Source organism: Saccopteryx bilineata, chromosome 4, assembly GCF_036850765.1.
Source record: "Saccopteryx bilineata isolate mSacBil1 chromosome 4, mSacBil1_pri_phased_curated, whole genome shotgun sequence".
Lineage (NCBI taxonomy): Eukaryota > Metazoa > Chordata > Mammalia > Chiroptera > Emballonuridae > Saccopteryx > Saccopteryx bilineata.
In genome coordinates this window covers 139,164,379-139,179,441 of record NC_089493.1, presented here as the reverse complement: position 1 = coordinate 139,179,441, position 15,063 = coordinate 139,164,379, and the positions used below count along the sequence as shown (strand labels likewise).

At 37.1% G+C, this 15,063-nt stretch overlaps 1 pseudogene; it reads left to right on the top strand.

Moving 5' to 3' along the window:
• The first annotated feature begins 14,718 nt into the window (after window positions 1–14,718).
• Window positions 14,719–14,790, top strand: LOC136336878 (U4 spliceosomal RNA; annotated as a pseudogene).
• Window positions 14,791–15,063: the final 273 nt, after the last annotated feature.

The following is a 15,063-nucleotide window of genomic DNA, read 5'->3' as shown; positions in this document are numbered from 1 at the left end:
TTAAGTTTTACAAGTTCTTTATAAATTTTGGTTATTAACCCCTTATCAGACGCTATGTCAAATATATTCTCCCATTGTGTAGTTTGTCTTTTTATTCTGTTCTTATTGTCTTTAGCTGTGCAGAAGCTTTTTAGTTTGATAAAGTCCCATTTGTTTATCCTGTCTTTTATTTCACTTGCCTGTGGAGACAAATCAGCAAATATATTGCTGCGAGAGATGTCAGAGAGCTTACTGCCTATGTTTTCGTCTAAAATGCTTATGGTTTCATGGCTTACATTCAAGTCTTTTATCCATTTTGAGTTTATTTTTGTGAGTGGTGTAAGTTGGTGGTCTAGTTTCATTTTTTTGCAGGTAGCTGTCCAGTTTTCCCAACACCATTTGTTGAAGAGGCTATCTTTACTCCATTGTATTGTATTACCTCCTTTGTCAAATATCAGTTGTCCATAGAGCTGTGGGTTTCTTTCTGAGTTCTCTGTTCTGTTCCATTGATCTATGTGCCTGTTCTTATGCCAGTACCATGCTGTTTTGAGTACAATGGCCTTATAATATAACTTGATATCTGGAAGTGTGATACCTCCCGCTTTTTTCTTCCTTTTCAGGATTGCTGAGGCTATTCGTGTTCTTTTTTGGTTCCATATAAATTTTTGGAATATGTGTTCTATGTCTTTGAAGTAAGTCATTGGTATTTTCATTGGTATTGCATTGAATTTATAAATTGCTTTGGGTAATATAGACATTTTAATGATGTTTATTCTTCCTAACCATGAGCACGGTATATGCCTCCACTTATTAGTATCTTCCCTGATTTCTTTTATCAATGTTTTATAATTTTCTGAGTACAAGTCTTTAATCTCCTTGGTTAGATTTATTCCTAGGTACTTTATTTTTTTGGTTGCAATGGTAAAGGGGATTGATTCCCTGATTTCTCTTTCTGACAGTTCATTATTAGTGTATAAAAATGCCTCTGATTTCTGAGTATTGATTTTATATCCTGCCACCTTGCCAAATTCTTTTATCAGGTCTAGTAGTTTTTTGACTGAAACTTTAGGGTTTTCTATATACAATATCATGTTATCTGCAAATAATGATAGTTTTACTTCTTCTTTTCCAATTTGGATGCCTTTTATTTCTTTTTCTTGTCTGATTGCTATGGCGAGGACTTCCAGAACTATGTTGAATAAGAGTGGTGAAAGGGGGCAACCCTGCCTTGTTCCTGATCTTAAGGGGATAGCTTTTAATTTTTGCCCATTGAGTATTATGTTGGCTATGGGTTTGTCATAGATGGCCTTTATCATGTTGAGGTATGTTCCCTGTATTCCCACTTTGCTGAGAGTTTTGATCATGAATGGGTGCTGGACTTTATCAAATGCTTTTTCTGCATCTATTGAAATTATCATGTGGTTTTTCTCCTTTCTTTTGTTTATGTGATGAATCACATTGATTGATTTGCGAATATTGTACCAGCCTTGCCTCCCAAGAATAAATCCTACTTGATCATGGTGTATGATTTTTTCCATATATTGCTGGATCCGGTTTGCTAATATTTTATTGAGGATTTTTGCATCTAAGTTCATCAGGGATATTGGCCTATAATTTTCTCTTTTTGTGTTGTCTTTGCCTGGTTTTGGAATCAGAATTATGCTTGCCTCATAAAAGGAGTTTGGAAGTCTTCCTTCCTCTTGAATTTTTTGAAATAGCTTGAGAAGGATAGGAGTTAGTTCTTCTTTGAATATTTGGTAGAATTCACTTGTGAAGCCATCAGGCCCAGGACTTTTCTTTTTTGGGAGTTTTTTGATAGCTGTTTCAATCTCATTTGTTGTAATTGGTCTGTTTAGGTTTTCTGATTCTTCCAGATTGATTTTTGGAAGATTATATGATTCAAGGAATTTGTCCATTTCATCTAGGTTGTCTAGTTTTTTGGCGTACAGTTCTTCATAGTATTTTCTTACAATATTTTGTATTTCTGTTGTGTCAGTTGTTATTTCTCCACTCTCGTTTCTAATTTTATTTATTTGAGTCCTCTCTCTTTTTTTCTTGGTGAGTCTTGTTAAAGGTTCATCGATCTTGTTTACCTTTTCAAAGAACCAGCTCCTGGTTTCATTGATCCTCTGTATTGTTTCTTTAGCCTCTATGTCACTTATTTCTGCTCTGATCTTTATTATTTCCTTCCTTCTACTAGCTCTGGGCTTTACTTGCTGTTCTTTTTCTAGTTCTTTTAGATGCAGGGTTAAGTTGTTAATTTGAACTTTTTCTAGCTTCTTGAGGTATGCCTGTAATGCTATAAACTTCCCTCTCAGGACTGCTTTTGCTGTGTCCCATAAATTTTGAGTTGATGTATGCTCATTATCGTTTGTTTCTAGGAATTTTTTAATTTCTTCTTTGATCTCAATGTTAACCCATTCATTGTTTAATAACCTGCTATTTACTTTCCAAGTGTTTGAATGTTTTTCAATTTTTCTATTGTGGTTGATTTCTAGTTTGATGCCATTGTGATCAGAGAAAGTGTTCGATATGATTTCAATCTTCTTAAATTTGTTGAGCCCGCTTTTGTGCCCTAACATGTGGTCTATTCTAGAGAATGTCCCATGAGCGCTTGAAAAGAATGTATATTCTGCTCTTTTAGGGTGAAAGGTTCTGAAGATATCTATTAAATCGAGTTCATCTAATATGTCCTTTAAGTCTGCTGTTTCTTTGTTAATTTTCTTTCTTTAGGACCTATCTAATGATGTTAATGGGGTATTGAAATCTCCTACTATTATAGTATTGCTGTTGATCTCGCCCTTTAAGTCTATCAAAGTCTGCTTTATATATTTAGGTGCTCCTATATTAAGTGCGTAGATATTTATAATGGTTATATCTTCCTTTTGTATTGCTCCCTTTATCATTATGTAGTGGCCTTCTTTATCTCTAACTATGGTCTTTGTTCTAAAGTCCATTTTGTCTGATATAAATATTGCTACCCCAGCTTTTTTTTCATTTCCATTTGCGTGAAATATTTTTTTCCATCCTTTTATCTTCAGTCTGTGCGCATCTTTTGATTTAAGGTGTGTCTCTTGTAGACAGCATATGTATGGGTCCTGTTTTCTTATCCACGCAGCTACCCTATGTCTCTTGATCGGATCATTTAATCCATTAACATTTAAGGTTATTACTGATATGTAATTGTTTATTGCCATTTTTTTTCTTTAAAACTGTTTTTCTCTTTTGCTATATTCTTTTTTTCCTTTGATCTGTTTACAACAGGTCCCTTAGCATTTCTTGCAGCCTTGGTTTGGTTGTAGTGAAATCCTTTAGTTTTTTTTTTGTCTGTAAAGCTTTTTATTTCTCCTTCAATTTTAAATGATAGCCTTGCTGGATAAAGTAGTCTTGGTTGTAGGTTCTTGTTCTGCATTACTTTGAATATTTCTTGCCATTCCCTTCTGGCCTCAAGTGTTTCTGTTGAGAAGTCATAAGTCATCCTTATGGGGGCTCCTTTGTAGGTGATTGTCTTTTTTTCTCTAGCAGCTTTTAATATTTTCTCTTTATCATTTAGCTTTGGTAATTTAATTATGATGTGTCTTGGTGTTGGTTTCTTTGGATTTCTCTTTAATGGAGTTCTCTGTGCTTCCTGAACATGTGAAATATTTTCCTGCCTTAATTGGGGGAAGTTTTCCGCTATAATATGTTTGAACAAAGTCTCTATCCCTTGTTCTTTCTCTTCTTCTTCAGGAACCCCTATGATGCGGATGTTATTTCTCTTCATGTTGTCACAGAGCTCTCTTAGAGTTTCCTCAGACTTTTTGAGTCTCTTTTCTTTTTTCTGCTCTGCTTCCATGCCTTTATTTATTGTGTCCTCTAACTCACTGATTCGATTCTCTGCTTCATCCATCCTGCTTTCAATTCCTTCCATTGTATTCTTTATTTCAGATATTGTATTTGTCATTTCTGTCTGATTCTTTTTTATTATTTCAATGTCCTTTTTTATATTTGTTATCTCTTTATTTAGGTTTTCGTAATGGCCATCTATGGTGGTTCTAATATCTTTGAGCATCCTAACAATCGTTATTTTAAACTCTGCATCTGGTAATTTGGTTATATCTGATTCACTTAGGTCCTTTTCTGGGGATTTCTCTTGGTTTATTTGTGCTGTATTTCTCTGCCTCCGCATTTTCTCTTCACGAGAGTGGCTGTGATCACGTGCTCGGGTGCACAAGGGTTGGTGGCCTTGGCCTTTGCCCCGCCCCCGTGTGTGATGTTATGCTCGGTCCTGAGGGCACTGGCGAGCACCTTTGCTCAGCTGCGGGTCTCTGCCTGTTTCCGAGCTTTCGCCCTGCCTTTGCAGGATGATCCCACTCAAGGAACAGCTGCTAGCCTTGGTTCTACCACCAGGTAAGGCTGCGTGCCCAAGCTCAGCTTCGTAGCAGAACTCCGCCTCTTCTGGGCTTTTGGCTCCACCCCCGCGGGAGGAGCCTGCTACCAAGTCAGACCGCAAGCCTGGGTTGCACAGGCGGGGCAGGGATGTGCTCCTCTGCCCTTGCTCCGGGGCTGGTTTCTACCCTTTCTGGGTTTCCCGCCCTTCTCCCGGAGGCTGGATTACAGGCTGCCGGCAGCTGAGCTTAGCTGCTTTTGCACGCCCCCTTCTCCCTAGCCGGGCAAGATTGAGCTCACACCTGAGCCCACTGGTGGCCAGCCAGCTTCCGCCCCTGCCAGCAGAACAGCGCTTTTGTCTCCCGCTGCCGCCCGCTCTCCGGTGCGCCCTCAGCCGTGTGGGTGGGGGCGTTGCAGCTCGGACCCTAAGACTCACTACCGTAGACCCGAATGCTCCCTCCTTCTATGCGACTCTGCTCTGAATGCCGCGGGGGAGCTTGTTTGGCTGCTCTCCTGCTTCCCTTTGCTGGTATTGCTGTTTCCGGGGGAAATATTCACTTCAGCTTTGGGGAGTGACTCGTCCCAGGGGTTAGAGTGGCTATCTCCCAAAAATGTTTCTCCCTATGCCTCCTAGATTGCACTCTCTTCCTGTTACTGTGGTTCTCTCCCCTCTCCCTCCATCTCCAGGAGCCCCGGGTGAGTGTTTGTGAGAGAGATGTTCTGCGTGGTCCCTTTAAGAAGGATCCTGGGTCTGAGAAATCAGACTCTCTCACAAACAGTATCCTGACTTGTTTCCAGCTAAATACTGTCCTTATGCTTCTTCTGGGCTCTGGGGCTGCAGGCTGTGGCTTTGTTCCTGGGGCTCAGGGCCCTTTCCCCTCTGCTAAACTCACTTCCCGCCACGCGAGTCTCTCCCTGCTGCCGTTTGCTCCGAGAAGCTGGGCAGCCCTCTCCGCGTTTCCGCTTTTCCTACCAGTCTCTGGGTGGCTTCTTCAGCGTTCCTGGGTTGAAGAGTCCTTTTAGTTTAGTCCAAAGTTGGTTTTTCCAGTTGATAGTTCATAAAATTAGTTTGTAATCCACATTGGTTCTGGGAGGTAGATGCTGGTACGTTCGCCTACTCCAGCGCCCAATGTATTGTTTTTTTTTAATGTGATCTTGTATTTGATTTGCTACTATTTTGTGTAGGATTTTTTGTTAGAGATACTGGTCTGTAGTTTTCTTTTTTGTGTTGTCCTTGCCAGGTTTTGGCATCAGGGTTATGTTGGCCTGATAAAATGTGTTAAGGAGTATTGCTTCTTCTTCTATTTTTTGAAAGACTTTGAGAAGGATGTGTACTAAATCTTTTTTTAATGTTTGGTAGAATTCACCAGTGTAGCCATCTGGTCCTGGACTTTTATTTTTAGGGAGGTTTTTGATGGTTGTTTCTATTTCTTTCCTGCTTATAGGTCTAATTAGGTTTTCATGTATTTGTGACTCAGTCTAGGAAGATTGTATCATTTAGGAATTTATTCATTTCCTCTAGGTTGTTGAACTTGGTGGCATACAATCTTTCATAGTATTCTAATACAATCCTTTCTATATCTGTGATGTCTGTGGTAATTTCTTCCCCTTCATTTCAAATTTTGTTTACACAAGTTTTCTTCTTTTTTCTTTAGTGAGTCTTGCAAGTGTTTTGTCGATTTTATTGATGTTTTCAAAGAACTAGCCCTGTGATGTATGATTTTTTTCTATAGTTTTTTTTTGTTCTTTATTTCATTTAGTTCTGCTCTAATTTTTACTATATTCTTTATTCTGCTGATTTGGGGATACCTTTGTTCTTTTCTAGTTCCTTAAGATGTGTTGTGAGGTTGTTCACTTGGAGTCTTTCTTGTTTCTTGATATAAGGCTGTAATGATATAAACTTCCCTCTTATCACTGCTTTGGCTGCTTCCCAGATATTTTGACATGTTGTGTTTTAGTTTTCATATGTCTGTATATATTTTTGATTTCTGCTTTTATTTCTCTTTGATCCAGTCATTTTTTAGAAATTTGTTTAATTTACACATTTTTCTGGGTTTCTTTACTTCCTTTTTGCAGTTGAATTCTAATTTCAAAGCCTTAAGGTCAGAAAATATGCTTGTTATAACTTCAATCTTTCTGAATTTGTTGATGGTAGTTTAGTGGCCCAACATATGGTATATCCTTGAAAATGTTTTGTGCATACTGAAGGAGAATGTATAGGATGTTTTGGGATAAAATGTCCTGTAAATGTCTAGTATGTCTATTTGGTCCAGTGTGTCTTTTAAAGCTGACATTTCCTTATTGATTTTTTTTGAATGATTTATCAAAAGCCATCAAAGTTGTGTTGAAAATTTCAAGTATGATTGTGATTCTCTCTGCTTCTATTTTGAGGTCAATGATGAGTAACTCTCTTATATATTTTGGTGCTCCTTGGTTCAGTGCATATATGTTAAGAAGTGTTATATCTTCTTGATACAGTGTTCCCTTTATCATTATGAAATGTCCATCTTTGCTCTGGTTATCTTTGTTGTCTTGATGTCATTTTTGTCAGATATGAGTGTGGCTACACCAGCTTTTCTTTGTTTATTAGTTGCTTGGAGAATCATTTTTCAACCTTTCACTTTGAATCTACTTTTGTACTTGCGGCTTACATGTATCTCTTGAAGGCAGCATATGGTTGGGTTTTGCTTTTTGGTCCAATCTGCTACTCTGTTCCTCAATATTGGTGAGTTCAGTCCATTTACAATTAGGGTACTTATTGACACTTGAGAATTTTCTATAGCCATTTTATGTTTTGTTTTCTGGTAGCTCACTGCCTTGTTCTGTTTTTCTTTTGTGTTTCTGTCAGTTTTTATTTGATGTGATTCCACACTTCTTTCCCCCAATTCTTCTTTTTTAAAGCTGTTTGTTTTTAAGCTGTGTCTTATGAGAACTTCTATACTCCATCCCTCTTTGCTCCTGCAGATCTTTATTCTCTCCTCTTTTATGTTATTGTTGTCACAAATTATTCTTATTTTTATTGTGACCTTGTTGGAGCTTCAAATTTAGTTTCAATTTGTTTTGTTCTTTGTGTCTGGTCAAATAAAATCCCTTTGAGTAATTTCTGCAGTGGGGATTTTATGATGGTATATTTCCTCAGCTTCTGTATGTCTGTAAAAGTTTTTATTTTCCTTTTATATTTGAAGGATAACTTTGATGAATATAGTATTCTTGCCTGGTAATTCCTCTTTTTCAGTACTTCGAATGTTTGGGTCCACTCTCTTCTGGCTTGCAGAGTTTCTACTGAGAAATCTGATGATAATATAATGGGCTTTCCTTTATATGTTATGTTATTCTTTTCACTAGCTGCCTTGAGAATTCTTTCATTGTCATTGATATTTGACAATTTTATTACAATGTGACTCAGAGTAGTTTGGATTGAAGTAATTCTTCTGTTTGCTTTTTAGATTCAAGGCTGCAACTCTTTCTACATCCTTGAGGAATTCTCAACCATTATTTCTTTGATTAAGCTCTTCATTCTTTTATTCTTCTCTTCTTATTATGATATACCCATTATTTTTACATTGTTCTTTTGATGGATTCAGACAATTCTTGTAGACATCTCTGTTTTGTTTTGGTTTTCTATTTTATGAGTCTCTCTTCTCTTCTCTCTGTAGCATTTCTAGTTTCTTGTTCTTTGATGTCACTGAGTTTTTACTCTATCTGGCTTGTTCGATTAGCTATACTTGCTACCTCAGTCTTCATTTCATGTATTCAGTTTTTCATCTCTGTTTTTAAAGTCTCAATCTCCTTGATGAACTCATTAAATCCTCTATTGGTGTTTTCTCACATCCTGTTAAATATATTCAGAGCTTCAATTTTGAATTCTCTATTACTTAACTCCAAGGTTCCCATGTAATTGTGAGTCTTTACTGGAGATTTTTAATTTTCTTTCTGAACTACATCTCAGTCTTATGTAGCCATGATATTCAATTTAATCTCCCTTAATGGAATTTGAGAGTAATCTTTTAATTGTAACAAAATTTAAAAATTTAAAAATACAATAAAAATATTAAAAATTATGGCAAGTAAAATCCATGGAAAACAAAAATCAAAAACAAACAAAACCCACAAAAATAAGAACAAAACATATAAAAATTAAAGAAAATAAAACCAAAAGCAAAATTAATAAGAAAAAAGGGAAAAAAAAGAAAAAAATGAGATTTAATTTTGAGAGGTTTTTCCAGTAGGGTGTCATAGTATTACACATTTTAGCTCTGTGAAATTCCTTGGCTGTCCCAGTGCTCCTCCCTACTCTCAACAGACTGTGATTCCAGACACAGACCATGTCTGTTCTTTGAAGTATAGAATGGACCTGGAGAGCTAGCTGTGGAGTTTGTCTCTGCTATTCTCCATACTGCAAGGTAAGGGAGGTGGGATCTGGGAAGCTAGGGACCACACTTTAGTTTGCCCTGTCTCTGTATAGTGCAAGCTGCAGGCATACCATGGGAACACTGGTCATGACCCTGTACTCTAGTCACTTTGGTTTAGTTTCTCCCCTTTGCTCCTCCATCTTATTGCTCCTCCCAATAAGAGGGAGATCCAGTCATTTCAAGTTTCCCTCCTTGTATGCCTCAGACAAAATAAAACTGCCTGAGCTTCCCTCCTTCCTGTAGTTCAGTAGAGAAAAATCACACCCAGTCACACCAGTGTGTCTACTCTCCAGAACCCACTATGAATGTATTTTATCTTCCATCCTCTTTTTAAACTCATCTCACTTTTAGTTAATTTGGTGCATGGATCTTTCAGATGTGCCTGTGAACCCAGGTGGAGTTCCTTAATTGAATTATAGTTGTTCAATTTGTAAAATTTCAAAGACAGAGATCAGGAGTAACTATCACACTGCCATACTCTGACATCATTCTGCTAAAAATATTTTAAAACTTTGAAACCATCTGTATCACTTTTTAGTCTCTCCCACACACACAGAAGACAGCATAATGTATGTCTTGGTGTTCATCATATCCCTTTGATATATATATATATATTATACCAAAAATATTGTTTTGCATGTTTGTGCATTTATTTAAATTATTATGTAGAATTCTATAAAAAATTTTTCTTAATTCAAGGCCGATTTCTATTTTTTGCTAATCATTTTGGCAGTTAATCTCTGCTATCAAATAGCTAGGCATTATGAAAAGAGATTTAATTTGGAGGTAAGGAAATTAAAAAGCATATTTCCACCTGATCTGTGGTGTCACAGTGGATATAACATCAACCTAAAATGCTGAGGCCTTTGGTTTGAAACCCTGGGCTTGCCTGTTCAAGGCACATATGAGAGTCAATGCTTCCTGCTTCTCCCCCCCATTCTCTCTCTTATTCTCTTTCTCTCTCTTTCCTTTCTAAAATGAATATTTTTTTAATTTAGAAAAGCATATTTTTACCAGCAATTTAAAATTTTATGAGGATAGTAATGACACTTCTTTCAAGGGTTCTATTACATTTCCAATACCCAGTGCAATTGCCTGGCACATAATTGGTCTTCAGTGAATATCTCTCAGTTGAAGAAATGAAGACAGAAAGAAAGGGCTTTGTTCTTCCCCTCGGATTTTGTAATAGAGTGCTAAGTCAACACTTATTTTCAACATGTTAAGGGTAAGAACAACTTAAGTTTAAAAAAATGTACTGCATTTTGGGGGTATCACCAGAGAAACAATGCAACTATTATAATTCTCTAAACTCTATGAAAATATAGTTAAGCAGAGCTTCAATTTATTACCCTGGTATTGAAGAGGAAGAAAGAAATTGTTGACAATAGGCTAAATTATCTTATTTGAATGATTTGATATCTTTGAAATACAAGGTCAATTTAATTATTTCTACTCATGAAAGAGTTCAGATCAAAACAAATGAATTAAACCAGTCACCACAATTCTTTTCCCTCAAGGCATTTCCAGAAGCTTAGAGACATTTATGGTTGATAATTTTTATGACAAGCTTTAGTCTTGGCATAATAGTGTCCCTTAGTTAGTTTTAAGGCCTTTTCATTTGCAGTATAACAGCTCTCTTGTCAACAGTATTCAATGGCATCATAGTCATAAAGCTCATCAACAGCAGGAAGATTGTCTTGGTATTCAAGCTGGAATTCTGATGCAGCCAGAACGACACCATCCTGTGTTCTTTGTTCAAGATTATTGATCATCCTGTTGTGTTTGTAGCTATTATGGGCCTTGACTAATGTGCAGGCTGCTCATTTTTCATTGCTGCTTTTAGATAAGAAATACAATTTAGCTCTGAAATTTGGCTTCTAGCATTTTCTTCTACTCTGGCCTGCAAGATCAGCAACTCAGATGGCCACATCTAGGGAGTTTGATGATCATCTTAGGAAAGCAAACAATTTTTTTTTGTATTTTTCTGAAGCTGGAAATGGGGAGAGACAGTCAGACAGACTCCCGCATGCGCCCGACCGGGATTCACCCGGCATGCCCAACAGGGGCGATGCTTTGCCCACCAGGGGGCGATGTTCTTCCCCTCCAGGGCATCGCTCTGTTGCGACCAGAGCCACTCCAGTACCTGGGGCAGAGTCCAAGGAGCCATCCCCAGCGCCCGGGCCATCTTTGCTTCAATGGAGCCTTGGCTGCGGGAGGGGAAGAGAGAGACAGAGAGGAAGGAGAGGGGGAGGGCTGGAGAAGCAGATGGGTCCCTTTCCTGTGTGCCCTGGCTGGGAATCAAACCCGGGACCTCTGCACACCAGGCCGATGCTCTACCACTGAGCCAACCAGCCAGGGCCTGCAAACATAAAATTTTACCATCAGAAAATATGTTCCTTTATATATTAAAGGTATTTCTAGCTTCATTATATTCTTGCTAAAATCCAAATACTCCTTCACTAGTAACTTCCTGCATTCTCACCCCAGTGGACCATGAGTAAGGCCCATATCTTCAGCTACTAGGCTATCTCAGGCACAGGCACAGAGTCGCATACTTCCAGGCAAGGGCAGCCCCAAAGGAGCTTAGCCATTTAAAAACTTAGCTAAATACCATCTGCATTGAACCGAGAAAGGAAAACTGTTCACTCCCTCTCTAAATATTATTAAAAGTCATCAAGAATAGAAAAAAAGTAATATAACTAGGCCATTAGAGAGATAGAATGTTGGAATAAACATCTTCAGAAAAATACTAAAATACCACTCTCCTTAGGTAAAAAGTAGGCACAAGAATGGCTTTACAAAGGGGGTAAATATATGAAGTCAAATCTTCAGAGAGCAGTGGCTTTTTGTACCAGATATTATAAAAGAAGAAACAGCTTTGTGGAAGAAGCTTGCCACAAGACAAATCTAGGTATTTTTTGATGAGCCAACTCCACTTTCACCCTGTATTCTCAGCATCTTGAAAAATAAGAACAATTTATAAACAGAATATAAGAATTTTATTCTCTTAGATAATCTAAATATCTTCCTTGAAGGCCTGAATTGTGTTGTTAGTATACCATGCTTGCTGCAACAAAGATTAGTAAAGCAATGGAGCCATTTAATTTTCCTGTCCTGGAGGTAATATTTCCTCCTTACTAAACAGTTACAGTTCCTGAGTGCTACCTTTAAATTTTCTGGTTAGCCTGACCTGTGGTGGTGCAGTAGATGAAACATCAACCTGGAAAGCTGAGGTTGCAGGTTCAAAACCCTAGGCTTACCCAGTCAAGGGACATATGGGAGTTGATACTTCCTGCTCCTAACCCCTTGTGTCTCCATTCTCTCTCTCTCTCTCTCTCTCTCTCTCTCTCTCTCTCTCTCTCCTCAATAAATAAAATATAACAAATAAAAACTTTGCTGCTTAATGTCCACAAGTTCAGGTCATTTCCTTAATTAAAGTGGTCTAGAAGTACTGTCACTTTTAACTGCTTTTCTAAGGGTCCCTGAAATTCTACTGGAGCCATCTCCACACACCGTCTCTTTGGCTCCAATAGCCTGTTCTTCTCTGCCATGTTCAGGGACCAAAGCTGGCTCTGGCTGCCTAAAGAATCCTTAGAGGTTTCTTCCAGGGGACACATCTTCTACCTGTCACTTAAATCTATGAACATCTTATGCTAAGCTGACCTCACCAGCCCTTCTTGAAAAGTCTTAATGAAAGTTTCTCTGAACTAATTCAACAAGAATAATTCCTCCCACTACTTCTGAATATCACTTAATTACCCCCTCTGTCTCTGCCCTGACTTTCTGAGAAAGATTTTTATCATCAGTCTTGTTCAACAAGCATTTCTCAGAGTGAATTCTGTAGAGCACTCATTCTGCAGAATATTAATAGTTGCCACATGATGCAAACACAGCCTGCATACACACACACATACACACACACACACATCTGTACACACTGCATATAGTACATATACAGATAAACCCCACATGTCACATGCATGGTAGTCAAATAAGTATAGAAAAACAACAAAAAAAGTAAAATCAATATTTGTATCAGCTCATTAGAACACTTAATCTACTAATGTTCATTATAAAAAATTTAAAATTAAAGTTTTAATATGTAGTGTTTCTCAACCTGTTCAAACACAGATATGCTTCTTTGAGGACAATACCTGAAAGAAATCTGTATACCACAGAACACAGTTTACAAAATGCTCTATTAGAACAATACAAAGGAATAATAAGAACAGCAGACCTGATGATGGCCTTTAGACTGGAACAAAAATGAACTAATTAGTTCCACAAATAATATAACCAAAGAATGGATTTGTCAAACACAAGAGCCCTGCTAAAGTGAATCTTGCTCTTTAAGGTCAGCCCCTGAAGAGCAGCTTGGTTTCTGTAGTCAAAGCCATCCCTTACAAACAGTCAGCCTGTTGGTCAGTCCAATCCACTGATAAGCCAATATCAAGCAAGGTTCAACAACAAGAGTACACACATAACCCACAGAAATGGCAACCCTGGAACATGCAGCTCATGTGAACAGAGAGACTTCTCCAGTGAGTACCACTGGATACCTGCTATGTAAGAGTACTTTGCCAATATAAAAAAATAACAGATCTACACAATATAGGAAGAAGCACAAAAAGCAACTAAAATGAGGACATAAAGATACTTGTTCCAAATGAAAGAACAAAAGAAAACTCCAGAAAAGAGAATCAAACAAAAGAAAGGCAAGCAAACTACCAAATTCAGAGTTCATAGCACTGGTTATAAAGATGCTCAGAACTTAGGAGAAGAATAAATGATCTTAGTGAGAATATCTTAAAAGAAGTAAGTAATATATAATATGATGCAAAAAAAATCAAAAGGACCAGACAGAACTGAAGACTACAATATCAATAAAGAATAAGTAGAAAGAATCAACAGTATATTAGATAAATTAGAGGACTGAATCGGTAATCTGAAAGGTAAGTTAGAAGTAAATACCTAAATAGAGAAGCTAATAAGCTACACTAGACCCACCCTGCCTTTTACAACTCCTGTGTGAACTGAAGATCTATCTTTGCTTACCAACCTGGGCCCACATTGATTTTTTTAAAAAAATTCTCTTGAAGAATAAATGTCAAGTTCAGTGGACAAGCAGCCTAACAGTTAGACTTCAAAACAATGGTATAAAGGTGCTCAAGGAACTTAGTGAGAACGTGAACAACATAAAAAAGGACAAAGAAATCATAAAATAAAACAAGCAAAAGTGAAAAACACAATAACTGAAATCCCAATGTCATTTTTAAAGAAGTAAAACAAAAAATTATCAGATTTGTATAAAATGCTAAAAGATCTCAAATATCCAAAGCAATCCCTAGAAAAACAATGGAGCTGAAGGTATACTACCCGACTTCAAATTATATTATTGATCATCAAAACAAAATGGTATTGGCAGAAAAATAGACTACATACCAAAAGAAAACAATCAGAGCCCAGAAATAAAACCATATATACACAAATAATCTTTGACAAAGAAGCCAAAAACACACAATAGAGAAAAGAAAATCTTTTCAATAAATTGTGCTGAGAAAATTGGAAAGTCACATGCAAAATATAAAACTTGACTATAGTTTGTCCCCCTTCACAAAAATTAATTCAAGATCAATCAAAGACCTAAATATAAGATCTGAAACAATAAGTTACATAAAAGAAAACATAGGTACTAAACTTATAAACCTAGACAGTAGAAAACAATTTATGAATTTGACACCAAAGACAAGGAAAGTAAAGGTAAAAATAAATGAATGAGATTAAATCAAACTAAAAAGCTTCTTCACAGCAAAAGAAACTGACAACAAGGCAGCCAACCAAATGGGAGTTGATATTGACATACAAAAGATGTGATCAGGGGTTAATATTCAAACTATATAAAAATTTTATAAAGCACAGCAACAAACAAGAAAACAATCCAATTAAAATATGGGGAGACAGTTTTGAGCCTTGGCAGTATCGTAGCCAATGTGGTTTATCCGAGGCATGATTATTGCTAATTGAAAACATGGGGAGAGAGACAACACCAAACATAGACTCAACCAGCCCTAAAAACAACACATCCAAACTGAGACAAAATGAGAAGACAGAGAATTGCAATCCAAATGAAACCACAAGAGAAATCTCCAGAAAAGGAACTGAGTGATATGGAAATAACCAAACTGCCGGATGCAGAGTTTAGAATAATGATTGTTAGGATGCTTAGGGATCTTAGAACAGCAATGGATAGTCATTACAAACACCTAAATAAAGAGATAGCAAGTCATAGCAAATGGTATAAAAA